The sequence below is a fragment of the Sander vitreus genome, chromosome 18 (assembly GCF_031162955.1).
Source record: "Sander vitreus isolate 19-12246 chromosome 18, sanVit1, whole genome shotgun sequence".
NCBI lineage: Eukaryota > Metazoa > Chordata > Actinopteri > Perciformes > Percidae > Sander > Sander vitreus.
The window spans coordinates 3,312,264-3,329,914 of NC_135872.1; positions in this window are offsets into that span (position 1 = coordinate 3,312,264).

Sequence of the window (17,651 nt, forward strand, 5' to 3'; positions counted from 1 at the left end):
ACCTAAGTTACCTAACAAACATTCTCATTTCAACCCAAACCATCTTTTCCTGAACCTAACCTAAGTAGTTTTGTTTGAATTCACGTTCAGTGCATTTACATGCAGTTTTAAAAACCTGATTATATTCGGGTTAAGGTAATATCCCCGGTTTCTCAAACCCTATGTAAACACCTAACCCCAACTAAAATCTGAGTTCTCATACCCGGGTTAACAGAGCTAGAGAGCTCTTTTAGTAACCGGGGGATTCATGCATGTATACACCTTAAATAGGGTTAGCTCAGGTTACACCTCAGCGCATGCTCTGTAGGTTGTAACTGCCCCTCCCCACTCCGCTGCAGTGGGGTTTGACCCGGAAATAATCCGTCAGCGCCCATGTCAGCGCTGTGGAGTAAAAAAACGTTGCTATGAAGTTTCACTCCCTGCAGAGAAAGCAGCGGACATAAGGAGAAGGTTAAACAGATTGTCCATTTCTGGGGCTGTCAACGCTGTGTCTCAGCAAAAAAGTGGAGGGAACGAGCCGGCCGCTGCAGCCACTGGCTAACGTTAGCGTTAGTTAGCTAGCTTGCTAATTCCACCCAACATGCCTTCATGCAACACTGTTAACAGATAATGAGCCAAACAAAGTTGTCAGTCATCTGGCGAGAGCACTGTGCTTTCCTACGCTGTGACAAGAGTGTGTGAATGAAACATTAAGTTAATACATTTGACTAATTTAGTGGCCGGCCAGCTGGCTAGATTCCTAGATTGCTCGCAAGAGGGCTCTCTGACATACTGTAGGTCAACCGAAAAGAAAAAGCCTTATTCTGACCAGTTGTGCATTGGCAGAGTGCCACCTACTGTGCCGGAGGTAGAGTTACTCCTGTCATTCTTCCCATTCTTCCCCGCTCATGTATACGGTGAGAACTAGCATAACCGGGCTATTGACTTAACCGGGGTAAGACCAGGTTACTGTTGTGCATGTAAACGCACTGTTAACCACGTGTTGAAATCTATCGGACTACCTAGCACATTAAAAAGTGATGTTACTTGGTCTGGACCAAGCGGCTTGTTGTAGTTGAAGAATTACTTGTGCACTTTATTTCCTGTGCCGCCGGAGGTTACACCAGATGTCCGTCAGATTTCTTTGTGTTGGCATTCTAAACTCTGGTGGATTTGTGAGGACTATGGTTAACTGCTCCTCAGATCTCTGCAGGGTAAATCCAGACAGCTAGCTAGACTATCTGTCCAATCTGAGTTTTCTCTCGCACGACTAAAACTACTTTTGAACGTACACATGTTCCACCAAAACAAGTTCCAAGGCTATTTTGCAGAGGCACCGTTGTTCCGTCCGGCACTTAGCGCCGCCCACGATTGTGATTGGTTTAAAGAAATGCCAATGAACCAGAGCACGTTTTTCTCCCATCCCGGAATGCTGTGTGGACTAGCCAGACCCTCCTCGGCAGCGCTGTGGAGGAAGGTCTGGCAATGTGAGACTAGATGTGCTGAAGGCAGATATTCGGCTCCATCCAGCTGCTTGTTGTCATCCAGCAGCAGACAGAGACGCATCCAAACACGGTGGCTGTTCACTTCAGATATCCTCCTCGAGCCACGCAACCAAATAAAAACAGCACTCCTGGCCTCCTTTTATCCCTTCCTCCCTGAGTCCCTTTCCTTTTTCTTTCATTACGACTGAAGGAGTGTCTGTCTGTGTGTGTGTGTGTGTGTGTGTGTGTGTGTGTGTGTGTGTGTGTGTGTGTGGGGGGGTTAAAAGAGGCGGAGGGGGGTGTAGTGTAGTGAAAGAAAATGGACTTCTGTGTACTCGCTAGCAGCAACAGCTTTTTTTAATCCTAGCCCCAAGCCGTACTGTGCACTGAAGCAAGCTATTACATGGCAACAATTAAGAGGCTGGAGCGCAGCACCTGGTCCTCCCCATTCGCCGGCCTTCAGTGGCAGCTGACTATACAGTTCCCCCCGCCAGGTGGTTCCACTTCAATCACATTAGCTAGTCACTGTAGGGTTAATAAAGAACCCTCCCTCCCTCCCCCATCGCTGCTTTTCTTTTCTGCAGCGAATCTAAAGACGGAGCTTTTTAAAACTCGTTAAAATTAAGATCCTCCGCCGGCGCTGGATAATTAAAGCAGAAGCAGGACGAGCTCCTTGGAATCCAGGGCTAATGTTTCAGGGAGGGGGGGGGGGGGTCCCTATCTGCTTAGTAGTCCATTTGTACAAAGAGCAAAGGATCATAATAGACCTTTTCATGGATAGACAAAACAGATGGAGGCCAATTGAAATGAGACAGGCAGGGAGACTGTACATATCTGCCCGGATACTGGCGATGTGGAGGGATTCGCAAAAACAAGTGACGAGCCAGAAGCAAACAAAAGCGTTATCACCCTAAAAACAGCTTGGAAACCAAAAACGGTACATAAAAGGAGTTTGGGCCGAATGTGTCAGGCTCACAATCAATAGTCATTTGTAAGAAGGCAGATGTATGCAGTGACATTTTAATGCAGCTCGGCCTCCTTTCAGCCCGGATGGTAACGGTGCGTTTCTCAACTTACCTCCTGTTGCTTTGTTGTTGTTGTCGATTTTTCTTATTTTTGGAAGAAAAATAAGTGTTATCCTTTTAACCTTTATTCTTTTCAAGGAAAGATTCCTTTTGTTTGTGCACAAACAAACGGAAATGAATGGTGAGGCGTCAAAGAAACTTGTGTTTGGGCAGATCTTTTACCTTTTAACATCCAGTTTTCACATTTTACTGCCCTTTAAGTAGCTACACGGTTGTTTTAAAATCATCTCATTCCACACTGTCTCAAAGTATCATATATATTTTCAAATATTCTAAACCATATCCTCCAGGATTTCTATGGCTGCACCATTCAATCAAATGATAATATTTTGATATCCTCTGCATTTGTAGTGTCTCGATTGTAAGATGTGATAACAAACTCAATCTGGAATCTGAAATCAGCTGGAATAACATTTTTAATTGTCTGTTATTCCATTTTGGTGGAATGAAATGTTTGATAAGAGGTGATTGGATTGCGGGGGAATCTTTTAGCTAACACTCATTCAGGTTAAATTGATAAACGTATTACATTCCAACATTACGGACAATATGAAGGACTAGTGGCAAAAAGTTGTGTTGAAATATAAGAAATGATTTGTAAAAAGTGTCGGTTTAATATCTGGTGTAGATCTATATGAGTCTTTTGTTTGTTTCTTTTTCATCAACAGAATAGAAACCCTCTTTACCAACCCTGATACTACGCATCGAGTCCTTTTCTCTGGATGTTAACTGTATTCGCTGATGTGAGGACAGACCGTCCCTAATTCCATTTATAAGAGAAATACTGATGCAAAGAGGCTGAGCGTGTCTTTATACCAGAGTGAACAAATTGGGATGCAAATGCGCCGCCTTTGAACTGTGTAAAGTGGCATATTGAGATTAATCAGTGTTGGTTAAGAGCTGAGCCCAGAGCACGTCTGGCATTACCGCTGCACAAGAAACACAACAAAGAGTGTTTTCTCTTCTGGTGCCCGAGCTAAGAAACACAATGTTTCTCACAACTGTCGTTTTGTAATAATGTGCATATTTATATCGCTTTCAGTCTTGGACTGTGTTTTGACAACATTTTTGGTCACACTTGTTATCATTTATTTATTTATTTAAAGAATAATTAGCTTGAGTTCATCACATTTTTTAGGGACAAAAACGCTCCCATAGGTTGTTTTTTCAAGCAGCAATTAGGACTCATACTAATGTTGATAGTGGCGGCGCCCTCTACTGGCTGTAGTAATTATGACGGGAGCAAAGTAAGAAGTACGGTAGTCTCGCGTTGCCAGACCTTCCTGCGCAGCGCTGCGGAAGAGGGTCTGGCTAGAGGAAAACCTGCTCTCGTTTATAGGCATTTCTTTAAACCAATCACAATCGTCTTGGCCGCGCTATATGCCGGGCGGAGCCACGGTGCCTCTGCAAAATAGCCTCGGGAAGGAACTTGTTTTGGTGGAACGTGTGTACGTTCAAAAGTTGTTTTAGTCGTGCAACATAAAACTCAGACTGGGGCGCCTGGGTAGCTCACCTGGTGGAGCACGCGCCCATGTGGGGAGGCTTAGTCCTCGACGCAGCGGGTTCGGCTCCCTCTCTCTCCCCTTTTGAGTCTGGGCTGTCCTGTCGGAAATGAGGGCCTAGAATGCCCAAAAAATAATCTTTAAAAAAATAAAAATAATAAACTCTATAATAAAGTTTAATAATAATAATCTAATAATAAAAATAGTTAGCCAGCTGTCTGGATTTACCCTGCAGAGATCTGAGGAGCAGTTAACCATAGTCCTCATAAATCCACCAGAGTTTAATATTACCGGCGGCACCTAAACAATCCCGGAAGTGGAACGGCGTCGATACTTGAAGCCTGACAAGATAGATTTGTGTGTGATACAGTATGTGATCCAGCTGCCCTGAAAGGTAACGGAAAAACTCTCCTGCGAGTCGTATTAGAAGGTAGAAATAAACGACTTATATGGTTGTAACATTTGGAGGACTTGGTATTAGTTTAACGTTTGTGGACACCAAGTCTCCCAACCAATCACCATGTTGCTGTGTAACTGCTGGCTGTGTAAATGAGCAACTGTTTGCTAACAAGGTCACGTATTAATCAGATTAGAACAGCCTGACAGGTGGAACAAAAAGGCAACATTTTTTTGAGTAAATCCAACTAAAACTGTAAAAGTACGAAGACAAAAAGAGGAAATCACATTGTGGTCTAGCTTTTTCCAGACTTTGTTGAGTGTCTCTTACTTGAAACTAATATTTTTCTGAAACACATTCTGGCAAAATCAGTGCTAGAGTACAAATCAGTCACTCGAAAGTTGTGCATACAGTTTATAAGCTTATAGGTAAAATATACAATGTGTTTTAACAACTTTCTTCAACATAAGTGAAAAAACAATAAAAAGATATACATTGTTATTAAACCCATAATCACCTCATCAAACTGTCAGTTGATTTGTCTTCAGAGTGAAATTAAGACAAGATGTCTCGTTAAAATTGACTTTTCAGCTCGTTTGACCTGCTGAGCACAAAGAAACGTCTCCAGGTTTCTCTAATCTCCTTCTACCTGCCTTCGGACCCCTCGGGGGCCTCTCACATTGTTTGGGAAGCTGGATTAGCGACGCTCCGAGTGACTCGGCATTATTGTGTTGCGTTGTGGAACGTTCCCAAGCGCTGCCATTTCCACGGGGATCCACGCCACATGCTGTCCAGGCTATCGCACAAGCTATAGCATGCAGGAGAAGCCCAGTGTCGTGACTGATAGGCTGGCAGGCTGCTGGGCCTCCGGGCCAGAGCACACTGCAAGAAATGACCCTGTGGATCTACTTTTTATCATAAGAAGTGAACAAACAATAAGCTAATATATTAACCATTTGACCAGAGATAACTTACATTGAAATGTAACACAAATCCATATATTCAGACGGCCTGAATGAGGAACAGTCTCTGTTTTTAATAATTTATTATTGTCATCTTTTCCAAATAGAGCCTCATGGGGAATGCAACCCTCATTATGTGGCAACCCTGTCCTCTAAAAATTACGTTTATATACTATAATTGCAGTGTATGTATTTTTATTGGATTATGTTCACTGGCATTTTCTGGGGGAATTGAGTCCTGCACGGGGTCAGAGTATTGTGTTCAGAATGTACAGGTAAAGAGAACTGTAGTCTATATCGACAGTGTTTAATTTCCAGGATTGTTCAGGTGCCGACAGAAATTCCGCTGGATGTACCTAATTTTCGTTTTTTTGTAATTTTAAACTCTGGTGGATTTGTGAGGACTATGGTTAACTGCTCCTCAGATCTCTGCAGGGTAAATCCAGACAGCTAGCTAGACCATCTGTCCAATCTGAGTTTTCTTTTGAACGTACACACGTTCCACCAAAACAAGTTCCTTTCAGAGGCTATTTTGCAGAGGCACCGCGGCTCCGTGTGGAGCTTAGTGCCACCCTAGACGATTGTGATTGGTGTAAAGAAATGCCAATAAACCAGAGCATGTTCTGGGATCATTGGGACATTCTGGGATCTCCCATCCCAGAATGCTGTGTGGACTAGGAGGATCTGGCAATGGGAGACTAAGAGAACTGCAACTCCGACTTGAAGCGAAAGGGTTCATTCCAGAGGGGTGTGAGTCCCTTTGGAGCGTTCACATATGCACAAATAATGCTTAGTAATAGGTCTTACTTCTTTTTGAGGGCTGAAACCGTGTGAAAACGCCCTGATTCACTAGGTCTTTTATTTTCTGTCACGTCAGGGTGCATCTTCACATTTCGACTGCAGCCCGGCCACTTAAGTGTTGCATAGACCTCCAAACTGCACGATTATACATGTACATATTACTTATCTTTTGTTGTATATATACCTTATCTTTCTTTATCTTATTTGTATATATATCTTTTTTTATATTATACTTGTTGTATGTGTCCTTATTGCCTCGTGGGTCGGAGAGAAACACATTTTCAATTGCTCTGTATGTCTGGCACATATTGCAGAATTGACAATAAAGTTGACTTGACTTGATTACAAGTCAATAAACCCAATTCAAGGAAACATGCTTGTTTTGTTTAGCCTTGTTGTAATTACATGAAAAGAAAAAGATAGCTCTGTGACTGAAGACATGATTTTTTTAAGCTCACTTGTGTGGACTGACATTTTTTGCAGCGTGTGTGTGGTGGCCAGACTCAGAGCAGCTGGTCAGTTAGCAGGCCACATCAGCGTCAGGCCGCCTCACTGATAATGGGATTAGTTTAAGCCAGGCAGCAGGGAAAGCAGAGAGGGGAGACGGAGGAGGAGGGGGAAGCAGGGGATGAGTGGGCAGGGGGGGGGGGGAATGGAGGACCCAACACACAACACTAAACCCCAAAACCCATAAACCCATAACTGTACAGTGCAGTGCCCGGATACTGCAGGTATGTCAGTCAGGTTTGAGGGGATGAATGAGAGAGAGAATTGGTCACGCTGAGATCAACACAATATTTCTTCCAGCAGAGCCAAGATGAGTTTAGAGTTGCCTGGTTGTGTGATGATCAGAAGTTTGTGTCAGACAATCAAATGGTCCAAATCATGGCAGATCAGTTATCTATCTATCTATCTATCTATCTATCTATCTATCTATCTATCTATCTATCTATCTATCTATCTATCTACCTACCTGTCCGTCCATCCGTCCATCCGTCCGTCTGTCTGTCTGTCTATCTGTCTGTCTGTCTGTCTCAACAAGTCCTCCCACAGGAGTGTTTCCGTCCTCATATTTAAACCGGAGAACCTGAAGGTTGCAGTTTTAAACACGTCTTTAATGTTGTGAAACAGTCCCAGTTTGGTTAGGTTTAGCCACCAAAACTACTTGAGTTAAGTTTAGAAAAAGATAGTGGTTTGGGTTAAAATCAGACGTTACTTCACTTCCGGTTGCGCACGTGACGCAGAACATGTTGTCATAAAGTAAAAAAAAAAAAACTTGCTATTTACTTTTATTTTGAAACAGGACATGAACCCCGTTTCTCCTGTGTTTGTTGCCAACCTGCCTTGATATGCAACTTGACGCTCTTATACTTCGTCACCTTACTTCCTGCTTTGCTCCCATCATAATGACTACAGCCATTAGAGGGTGCCGCTGGTATATATACGTAAATATAAGTCGCAATTGTTGCTCGAACAAACGACCTATGGGAGTGTTTTTTTCGGGGGAGGACAATCTCATCGATCCATCCATCCATTTTATTTCCTGCCGCTTATCGGGTGCCGGGTCGCGGAGAAGCAGCCTAAGCAAAGTATTCCAGACGTCCCTCTCCTCAGCGACATTTTCATCCCACAGCCAGATGAAATTCATAACCAACCTCTACAGCGTGTTCTGGGTCCATCAAAAATAAAGCTCTATACAACTAGCAGTTATAAAAAATAAAATAAAAAACATTATATTGGGGTACTCGCCTTTGCTGCATGTCATTCTTTATCTTCCTCCTCTGTTTCCTGTCATCAGAATCAGAATCAGTTTTATTGGCCAAGTATACTTACATACACAAGGAATTTGACTTCAGTAGGTGTTAACTCTCTATACATAGACAAATAGTAATATAGACACATACTGTACAGTAGAGAAAACAATATACATATAGGCACATATCAAGATAATATACAAAAATATAAATAAACAAAGAAGATATAATATCTCTAAATTGTCTAACAAAGGTATTAAATGAAGCAAAAACACCTGAAAAACATGACATTTTCTCTGTTGGGGTGGATATTTTTTGCAGTGCGCGCTCCCCACCCCTTCAGCTCACCTGCAGTGGAGGCGGTTGAACCACACTGGGCTCTAATAGGCTTACAGCAGCTCTATTATCATAGCCTATCTCACTTGCTTGCAGCCTCATCTTGTGCTGCGCCGACCACAGGCTTTAATGGCTGAAGTCTTTGCCGAGGGAGCTAATAGTGGCATCGATAACAACAGCAATTTCGGTGTGATGAGAAAGCCCTAAAGTCGACATATTACTTCCTCTAAACCACCAGCAGCAGCAGAAGCACTACCACATAATTTCACCCTAAAAGCCCCCGGCACTCCCGCTGAGGGCTGGAGAGGATTGTCGGGGGATTGATCTGTGAGAGTAGATGGATGTGTGAAAGCCTACAGAGCCGCCTATTGATTTCAGACGGCGTGGAGGATGAATCCATGATAACAAAAGGTCACCGCTCCTTAATCCTGGTCTTTAATCAGAGCAGAGATCCATCCAGCAGCCCTTTTTCAAACGGAGCTGAAGCCACCTGAAATTTCAAAATAAGGGACGTTTCAGAGAGCAATATATTCACAAAGATGATGTTGGAGAAATAGCTGCACTCTCAAAAAGACAAATGTGTTGATATCAAGTTGCTGAAAGGAAAGATAACTGTTATTAAAACACGTAAAAAGTAAATTTTTCAAGCTTTCAGACTAACAGTGATGTCCCCATGTGGGATCAAAAGCTTGAATGAATTACAGTGTCTAAAAGCTGCTTTTTGTGATGTTTTTTGTTCTTCCAAAATGTTGCAGTCTTTCAAAGATGGCCTCTTCCCCAAAATACCGTATCTTCACCACACTTTTAAAGATGTCTTGTCCTCTTGTAAAACCTTTATTTTAACACCCTTCAAATGCCCACAATTTTCAGATGTTCCCACTTTTCACTTCCCAACAATATGCATCTTGCACACTACTTTGCACTATTACTTTTTGCACTTTACATTCCACTCCATGTGTACTTGTCTTGATATTATGTCTTATTTGTATATTTGTATTTTTGTATATTATGTTGATATGTGCCTATATGTATATTGTTGTCTCTATTGTACAGTATGTGTCTATTTTACTATTTGTCTACTGAATGTTTACTCCCACATGCCTATTTGTTTTATGTATAGAGAGTTAACACCTACCAAAGTCAAATTCCTTGTGTATGTAAGTATACTTCTGATTCTGATATCCTCACTGACTAAAAATGTCTTCATGTCCAAAAATGTCTTCTCTTTCCAGTAAAGCTTTCATTTCAATGCCCTTCAATGTCCTCGCCTTACAAACATTCCCCAAAATTCCAAAACAAACTCCCACTTTTCTAAAATATCTTCAGTGTCCAAACATGTCCCCACTCACGACCAAACGTCTGTTTTCACTGAACCTTTTATTTCAACACCCTTCAATGTCCTCACTTCATAAATTGTCCTCATTTTCCTAAAGAAATGTCCTACTTTACCCCCAAAAATGTCCTCACTGTCCAAAATATTTTCACCTTTTAAAATGTTTTCTCTTTCCAATAAACCACTTCATTTCAAACCCCCTGTCCTCACTTTTAAAATTGTTCCTAATTACAAAATGTTTACATTTTACAAAAATGTTCTCGCACGCAAAATGCATACACACACTGCTGCACGCTACTCCTAATGACTTCACACACACACACATTTCCCAAGAGGCACCTGACACATGCAGCTGCCTGTGGCTCAGACATGTTCATACATGTCATTCCAACATGCTGCTGAGTATCTCGGACAAAACATCCCAACAAACACACACACACACACACACACACACACACACACACACACACACACACACACACACACACGATGCATGTGGAATCATCTTAGCCTAATCTTCACCAGGACAAACTGAAATCTCCTGTCGTGCTGTCTGTTGTTGTCTGTGACTTCTAGTATTGTCTCAAGAGTGTGTGTGTGTGTGTGTGTGCGATCTCTCTGACAGCAGAGCAGCAGTCGATGATGTGACATTAAAATGAATGAATTCCTTCTTTTAATTAGATCATTTACATTTAATTCCACACTGTCATAAAAAGTTAACGATTGAGGACGAACTGTGCCAGTACGAGTTGAATTAAGGAGAAGCAGCAGGGGGACAAACTGGCCGAAACACTAATGAGCTCGTTGAATACACTCCAACCTAATTAAGTAAGGACTGTGTGTGTGTGTGTGTGTGTGTGTGTGTGTGTGTGTGTTTGGCACATTTGGGGTTTTTTCGTTGTGTTTTGGAGGGAAAGCAATAGCCTTCAGGCTTCACACGTGTTCAGATTCTTTATTATAGATCACCATATTTAGCATTACAAAAACTAGTGTTGTTACGGCGTTTGCGAACACTAGTTGACCTTAGCTTATCCGTGTTGCCAGACTTCGCAAGACTTTGTTTCTGAGACAGAAACAGGTCTCGAACAAAGTTATTTTTCTCCTGATGTGTCCGTCTCAAAAATGCTACGTTAGTGTCAGAATGTTCTGGAGATATGTGGCTTGTGAAAAATGGCTCCAATATTTACTTTGCTGACTACGGGGCAATAGAATCGCTCATAATCTGTGTTTGCAATCACTTCTCCCATTGGAGAATACACTCAGGACCTGCCGCTAGTCTCCTAAAGAGGCGTGGCGGTGGAGAAACCCATGTGACACCGATACAGGAAGTTACTCTGAGCTGGGGCGTCTCCCTTCTAAACCCTCTCTGGTAGAGCCCTGCGTGGGATTGTTTTCTTCATCCCGCTCCCGCCAAATTTCTGACCATTACCGCCCGCGCCCGCAACGTGTGTGTTACACTCCCGTCCGCTCCCGCAAAACTCTGAGAATTTATGCCCGCACAATAATAGAGATGCATTGATTTTGTGTCTTCTCCCGTCCCGCATGAGAAAACACGTCATTTTATAGGCTAATAGGGAGAAGATGCAGGTGCTTGCTGCTGTGAGACGGGGAGGAATGAGCAGAGGATGAGGGGGGGCGGACGGTGGACGGAGCCTCTGAGCTCCCCCCGTCCTGGGAGGCTCAGACACGCTGCTGGTGTCTGCTAATAGATATATATACTGTCAGTATATATATATATATATATATGGTGGCGTAGGGGGGTTCCAGGCTACATCCCGATCCCGCAGTGTTTTTTTTAGCCGCTCGTTCCCGCCCGCAGCGAAGTTCAAACCGCCCGCTCCCGCGAGATTTGTGTTGGGTCCCGCAGGACGCGGCGGGACCCAATCTCAATGCAGCCCTCTAGTCTCTGGTTCAGTCCGAGACTCGGGTGTGTTATGCTAGTTAGCGGCTAACATATCCTGCAGCAGAGATGAGCAGCGAGCTCCAGAGGTCTCACTCCCTTCTAACTCCACCCCTCCAGGTTTGTTTTCATTTTGAAACTCGTAGTCTTTAACTGACGCTGACTCAAGTGACATCACTTGAGGACATTTATCAGACTTCACACCAGGGGTAGATGCATAGACGGAAACAGATCTCAAACAAAGTTGATTTTCTCCTGATGTGTCCGTCTAAAAAAAATGACGTGACACTAAGTCAAACAAAAAAAAATCAAAGTGCACGTCAAATACATTTTTCTTAAAGATGGTTTCTGTCATTTTGGGTAGTTGTGATCTGTGAAGTGTTAATTTTTCTGACGAGTGTGGTTTTTATTTGTTATTTAATGCTATTAAATAACTATCTGAAACATCCTGATTGACAGCTTCATCAACTCGCAATTGGTCGGGCACGTGTACTTTGATACAATCATATACATACAACGATTGCAACTGCGCAGACTCTGGCTCCAAAATTACAAGATATATGGCTTCACTTTTGTACAGTGGGAGGAAATGAAGACTCGTCGTCTATCTTTCTTCCAGAACTTTAAACAGCATCTCACGGCCTTCATCATCGGTACACAGGAGCAGTGATGTCAGCGTCACAGATCACAGTCCTCGTTATGCAGATGAAGTTCTAATGAACAGAGTCGCAGAGTCGTCCCTCCATTAGCAGGCTGGACCGAAGGGGCTGCAGCAGGGGCTGCTGGGAGTTTGACAGCTCTGGAGTGATGGTCATGGCTGAGGCAGCAGGGGCTGCTGGGAGCTGCTGGTGCCGTGGAACGATGCCTGAGCCGCCAGCAGTGCTCCTCCACTTCTTCAGCTTCTTCTTCTGCATTGGACACAAGCTGACCCCCCCCACCCCACACACACACACACACACACACACACACACACACACACACACACACATACATACACACACACACACACACACACACACACGCTCTGCCAGCCGTGCCTTTGTCTGGCGTGTCCACATACATCTGTCATGCATGGCAGCGTTGGCACTGACAGTCTGCTATTGTTGCCCTGTTTAACCCCCCCCCCCCCTCCTTCAGCAGAAGACGCAGACACAGTTTGGGGTAATTTCTGTTCCTAATTAGTTCACACACACACACACACACACACACACACACACACACACACACACACACACAACACACACACACATGCCGAATATACTGATTAAATGCCTTGTTAAAGGGAAGCTTCACTAAAACAATGCAATGTGTGTGTTTTCTAAAATGTCATTGTTCATTTCTGAATTGATGCAAATGGTAGGTGTATCTCTTAATTTTTTATATAATAATACTAATACTACATCTACTACTAATAATAATAATAATAATAATACATTTTATTTGTTGGTGCCTTTCAAGACACCCAAGGACACCTTACAAAACATTAATAAAAACATTAATACAAGCACAACAATTTTATCAGCCAGTAGTACGTAAAATAAAGCTGTTCAACTAGTTAAAAACATTCATACAGCCCAGTTATGATGATGATTGGTTGGAACCAAACTGGTGTTTCTCTGTGGATTATTGAGGAAAACAAAAGCAGCAGTTTAAAATGGCAGAAAAAGAAGACTGTAAGTAAAACGACAACGTAGCTTTCAAACCTTTAAGAATCCCAACCTCGCTCCTGTTCCTGCTCAGTAAACCCTGTTGCTGGAAGCTGTTGTCATGGACGCTGTAACCTGATAGTAATCAGGGCTTCGCAGGGGGAATACATGCGAGCGCCTGTACTTGAAATAATCGCCGGAGCGTGGCCTCGCTGGCTCCCAGGAGCCCCGCCACAGCCCTGATTTAATCTGCTCATTAATACATACAGAAAAATACATCAGCAGGTCTGGGATTTATTTGTGTGGCTGCGTGATTTGCATTCTTGCATCTTGGAAAAAATACACGGTTCACCTGTTTAATTTAAAAAAAATCACAGCAACTTTTGGTGTCAGAATGAAAGCAAGAGAGTTTAATATTCACGGTAAAGGCGTTTGGATCGCTGCCCCGTTGTCTTTAAACTGCAGCGGGGGAAATCTTCTCAGTGCTCGTGCTTCTTTTTGTTGAATATCTCTGATTTGAGACATTTAGGATTAGAAGCCTCTCAAGCTGTGACCTCTGACCTCCTCACTACGCGTAGTGTATGTTGGACGCGTTATTATGGATCCCATGTAACTTCCAGTCCCGCCCTACGAAGCAGCTCGATTGGTTGGGGTTAGGCATTGACCTTGAGTGATCAAGGTCAGGATAGCTGATTGGTCAGTGGATAGGACCTGTACAAATCGGGTTACGTTACCTTGCGTAAGCATGGACGCCTGGCCAATAGTAGTGTGTGAATGCTATTGAAGGACGGGTCTTGCCTCGAAGTTGCGTGGGTTCCATAATAACGTATGTTGGATTGTTCGGAAAGTGAAGCTTTTTCTGTGTGTCTCTCACATTTTAAGTCACTCTTTACTCTTTACTTTTGGCCTGAGGCTGCTTTTCATGCTTTGGACTGAAAAGTAATCTTAATGCAACAGCATGAATGATATTTTAGACCAGGGGTCTCCAACGTTTTTTAAGCCAAGGACCCCTTAACTGAAAGAGAGATGGAGCAGGAACCCCCTACTGCATATATTGTATAAATTGAAGTTGCATAATAAACTGGGCCTACAATAGTAGGCCTACGTGTAGGGCGGCCTAAAGCCGTTATACCTTTTTGCATTGAATAGTCCGACAACTGACATCTGATCAGTGCTAAAACGTCTAAATGAGGATCTTGGTGATAAAGATATATTTCTGCTTATTTCTTCTAATAAAGTTTCAAGTTCAAGGTTCAGTGTCAGACACTTAGAATATTAATCTGAGCCTGTCAGCGGCAAAACGAGCACTTTAGTGAAGGTAAATACAAGCTGGACAATTGCCCTATTAACTTATATTGTAGCTTGTTTCTCCGCTGCCGACTGCAGCGGTCTTGATTAATACTGGACCAATGTCAAAGATTGTTGTTCCCATCAGTCACTTAGACACAAAAACATAGGAAAATAATGTCCAGGTTGAAAAAAAATGGTAGTTACCCTTTAAAGAGTCTGACTGCTGCTGGAATAAAGGCCCTGCGGTAGCACTCCTTGCTGCTGAAGGAGCTGCTCAGGTCAGGGAACTCACAGTCTCATGCAAACTTAACTTTGAGCAGCAATGTTGGAAACAAGTGATGCCAGTCTGTTACAAGACTGGATCCATTTTCCAAACCACAGCACCATCTAGAGTTAAAAACAGAGATGTTCATCACAGAGTGTGTGGATCCTTGGGTGGCGTTCATATTTTTGTTACATTGCCAATGTTCCCGGGTCTGGTGGACTCACCACATCATTAGGCTTTTAAATCAATACAGCCATAACAATTTCTGTAAAAAATACTTAACAGATGTTTACTTTAGCTCAATTACCAATGATATATACATCATTTACGGTTCATATTTGCCATTTACCCCTGTGAGATCACATTTATGATCATATGATCGTTTTCGTTTTTTGTGAGAAAATAAGGAAATTCAATTATAAAAAAGGTTAAAAAAAAAAGAAAAAAAAGAATAGAAACAAGATTTTTGATCATTATTGGTGCTCATTTCTTAGAACTTAATCAGAACAGGTGAAAGTGCTTGAAATGTAACAATTTTGTAACATTCCCGCACACAGACACCTACACTCACACACACACACACACACACATACAGACGCACAGACACACACAGACACACACAGACACACACACACACACACACACACACACACACAGACACAGACACACACACACACACACACACACACAAGGCCCAGTTAGGAGGAGGACACAGTTAAGTTTCATAGCACCTACAATTATTACACAATTATTACACAATTATTACACAATTATTACACTCGGGTCCAGTAGACCCGAACACCTCATATGTAATAGTAATGTGTAGGTGTGTGTGTGTGTGTGTGTGTGTGTGTGTGTGTGTGTGTGTGTGTGTGTGTGTGTGTGGGTGTGTGGGGGGGGCAATGAGTTTGAGTTAGAAGAAATAATAAATAGCATAATTTTTCTTTTAGCAAACATTGAAAACGGGTCCCATAGACCTGAACACCATATAAGGGTGAAGGTTACATATTCAAATATTCTAGCATAACATTGTTTGCTTGTTTTATGATATAACTATATATTAATTGCACTGCTACTTATATTTTAATATATTGTATTTCCAGAAGTGGAGTCAGAGGCTCCATAACTAAAAAGAATAAAGAAATAAAAGAATTTATTATCTATATTGTGATAGTTATAGATTGTGTAATCGTTTTCTTTCTTTTTTGTATGGACCACAGGAAGAAAAGCTGTTGCCCTGGTAACAGCCGATATAACTCAAAATAAAGAGAGCAATAATCAAACAAATAAACATCAGTGGTGAAGTCTGTGCTCCATAAAGATTAATACCAGTGTTAATCTTCACGTTTTATTGAATCCAGTGATCTCATATAATTTGTATCATATGTTTTAACCGTTATTTATTACTGTTCATGTGTATTTTTTGTATAGCCTATTTTATCTCAGTGCACGATGATTTAAATGTAACACAACGTCCACAAAACCAGGAAAATAATTCTGGTTATAGACAAATATGATGTCTCTTTATTTGTTATTTATATTTTAAAAAATGATATATAAGGGCTGTCAATCGATTAAAAAAATGTTATCTAATTAATTACATACTCTGTGATTAATTAATCGGAATTAATCACATACATAATTAATGGTGCCTGAACCGATACTTTTTAAGAAAGTAAAAAAAGAAAAGAAAAAAAAAGGGTACTAAACAACAGTTGGTGACATTAAAGAACGGCTTGTTTATTGCTAAGGCCATATGGTCAAAATTAAATGATTTAATAATAATGTATAACAATAACAATAACTTATTTCACTAGTAAATTGCCGTTGAACAACAAAAACAACCGCCAGATGGGAAAAGGAAGGGAAATTTACAATAACTTCAAATGCACTAAGACGCTGTAGTTTACCAGTTTCATTGAACGCACCGTCTGTGTTGTTTCTCCGAGGCAGCTGCAGATTGTTACATCCCGGTGTTGAATCCTCTACAGTAAAACACAGTCACACTTTACACCGTTTAGCGTTAGCTGTCAGCATTTTAACCCTGTTTAATCCAGCTACTAGCTAGCGGTAGGCTAACGTTAGCTGCTGTCGAGTATAGTGTTAACTAGCTAGCGGTAGTCTAACGTTAGCTGCTGTCGAGTATAGTGTTAACTAGCTAGCGGTAGGCTAACGTTAGCTGCTGTCGAGTATAGTGTTAACTAGCTAGCGGTAGGCTAACGTTAGCTGCTGTCGAGTATAGTGTTAACTAGCTAGCGGTAGGCTAACGTTAGCTGCTGTCGAGTATAGTGTTATACTCCTTCATTTTACGGTCCAGTGGTGGCTAGAACGGCTCCGGGTCAAACGTCAATGTGAAATGGATTAATCTGCGTTATTTTTTTTTTAACATGTTATTTTTTCTCAGATTAATTCATTTAAATTAACGCGTTATTTTGACAGCTATAGCTTTTTTTAATTACTTTGACAGAAACACTAACCCAATAGCACTGTGGCCTCACAGCAAGAAGGTTCTGGGTTTGAATCTAGGTCATTCTGGGCCTTTCTGTGTGGAGTTTGTATGTTCTCCCCATGTTTGCGTGGGAGTATCCTCCGGTTTCCCCCCACCATAAAAAAACATGTACTAGGTTCTCCAATCAGTGCCCTGCCCACTGCTCCCTTGAGGGATGGGTTAAATGCAGAGAATGAATTTCGCTACATGTAGGTATGTGTATGTGACAATTAAGTACCTTTACGTTAAATGTAAATATGTCAGAAACAGCATTTAAAAACCAACTCCTGTGCGTTTTGTGTGTAATTATTTAATGCAATTAAGGTGGTTAACAGCCCACCCTGTTACTCTAACACTCCATGCATGTGACTTTATCAAAAACAGAGAGCATTGCAGTGCTTGATAAAGAAGGAAAATATCAGCCAAATG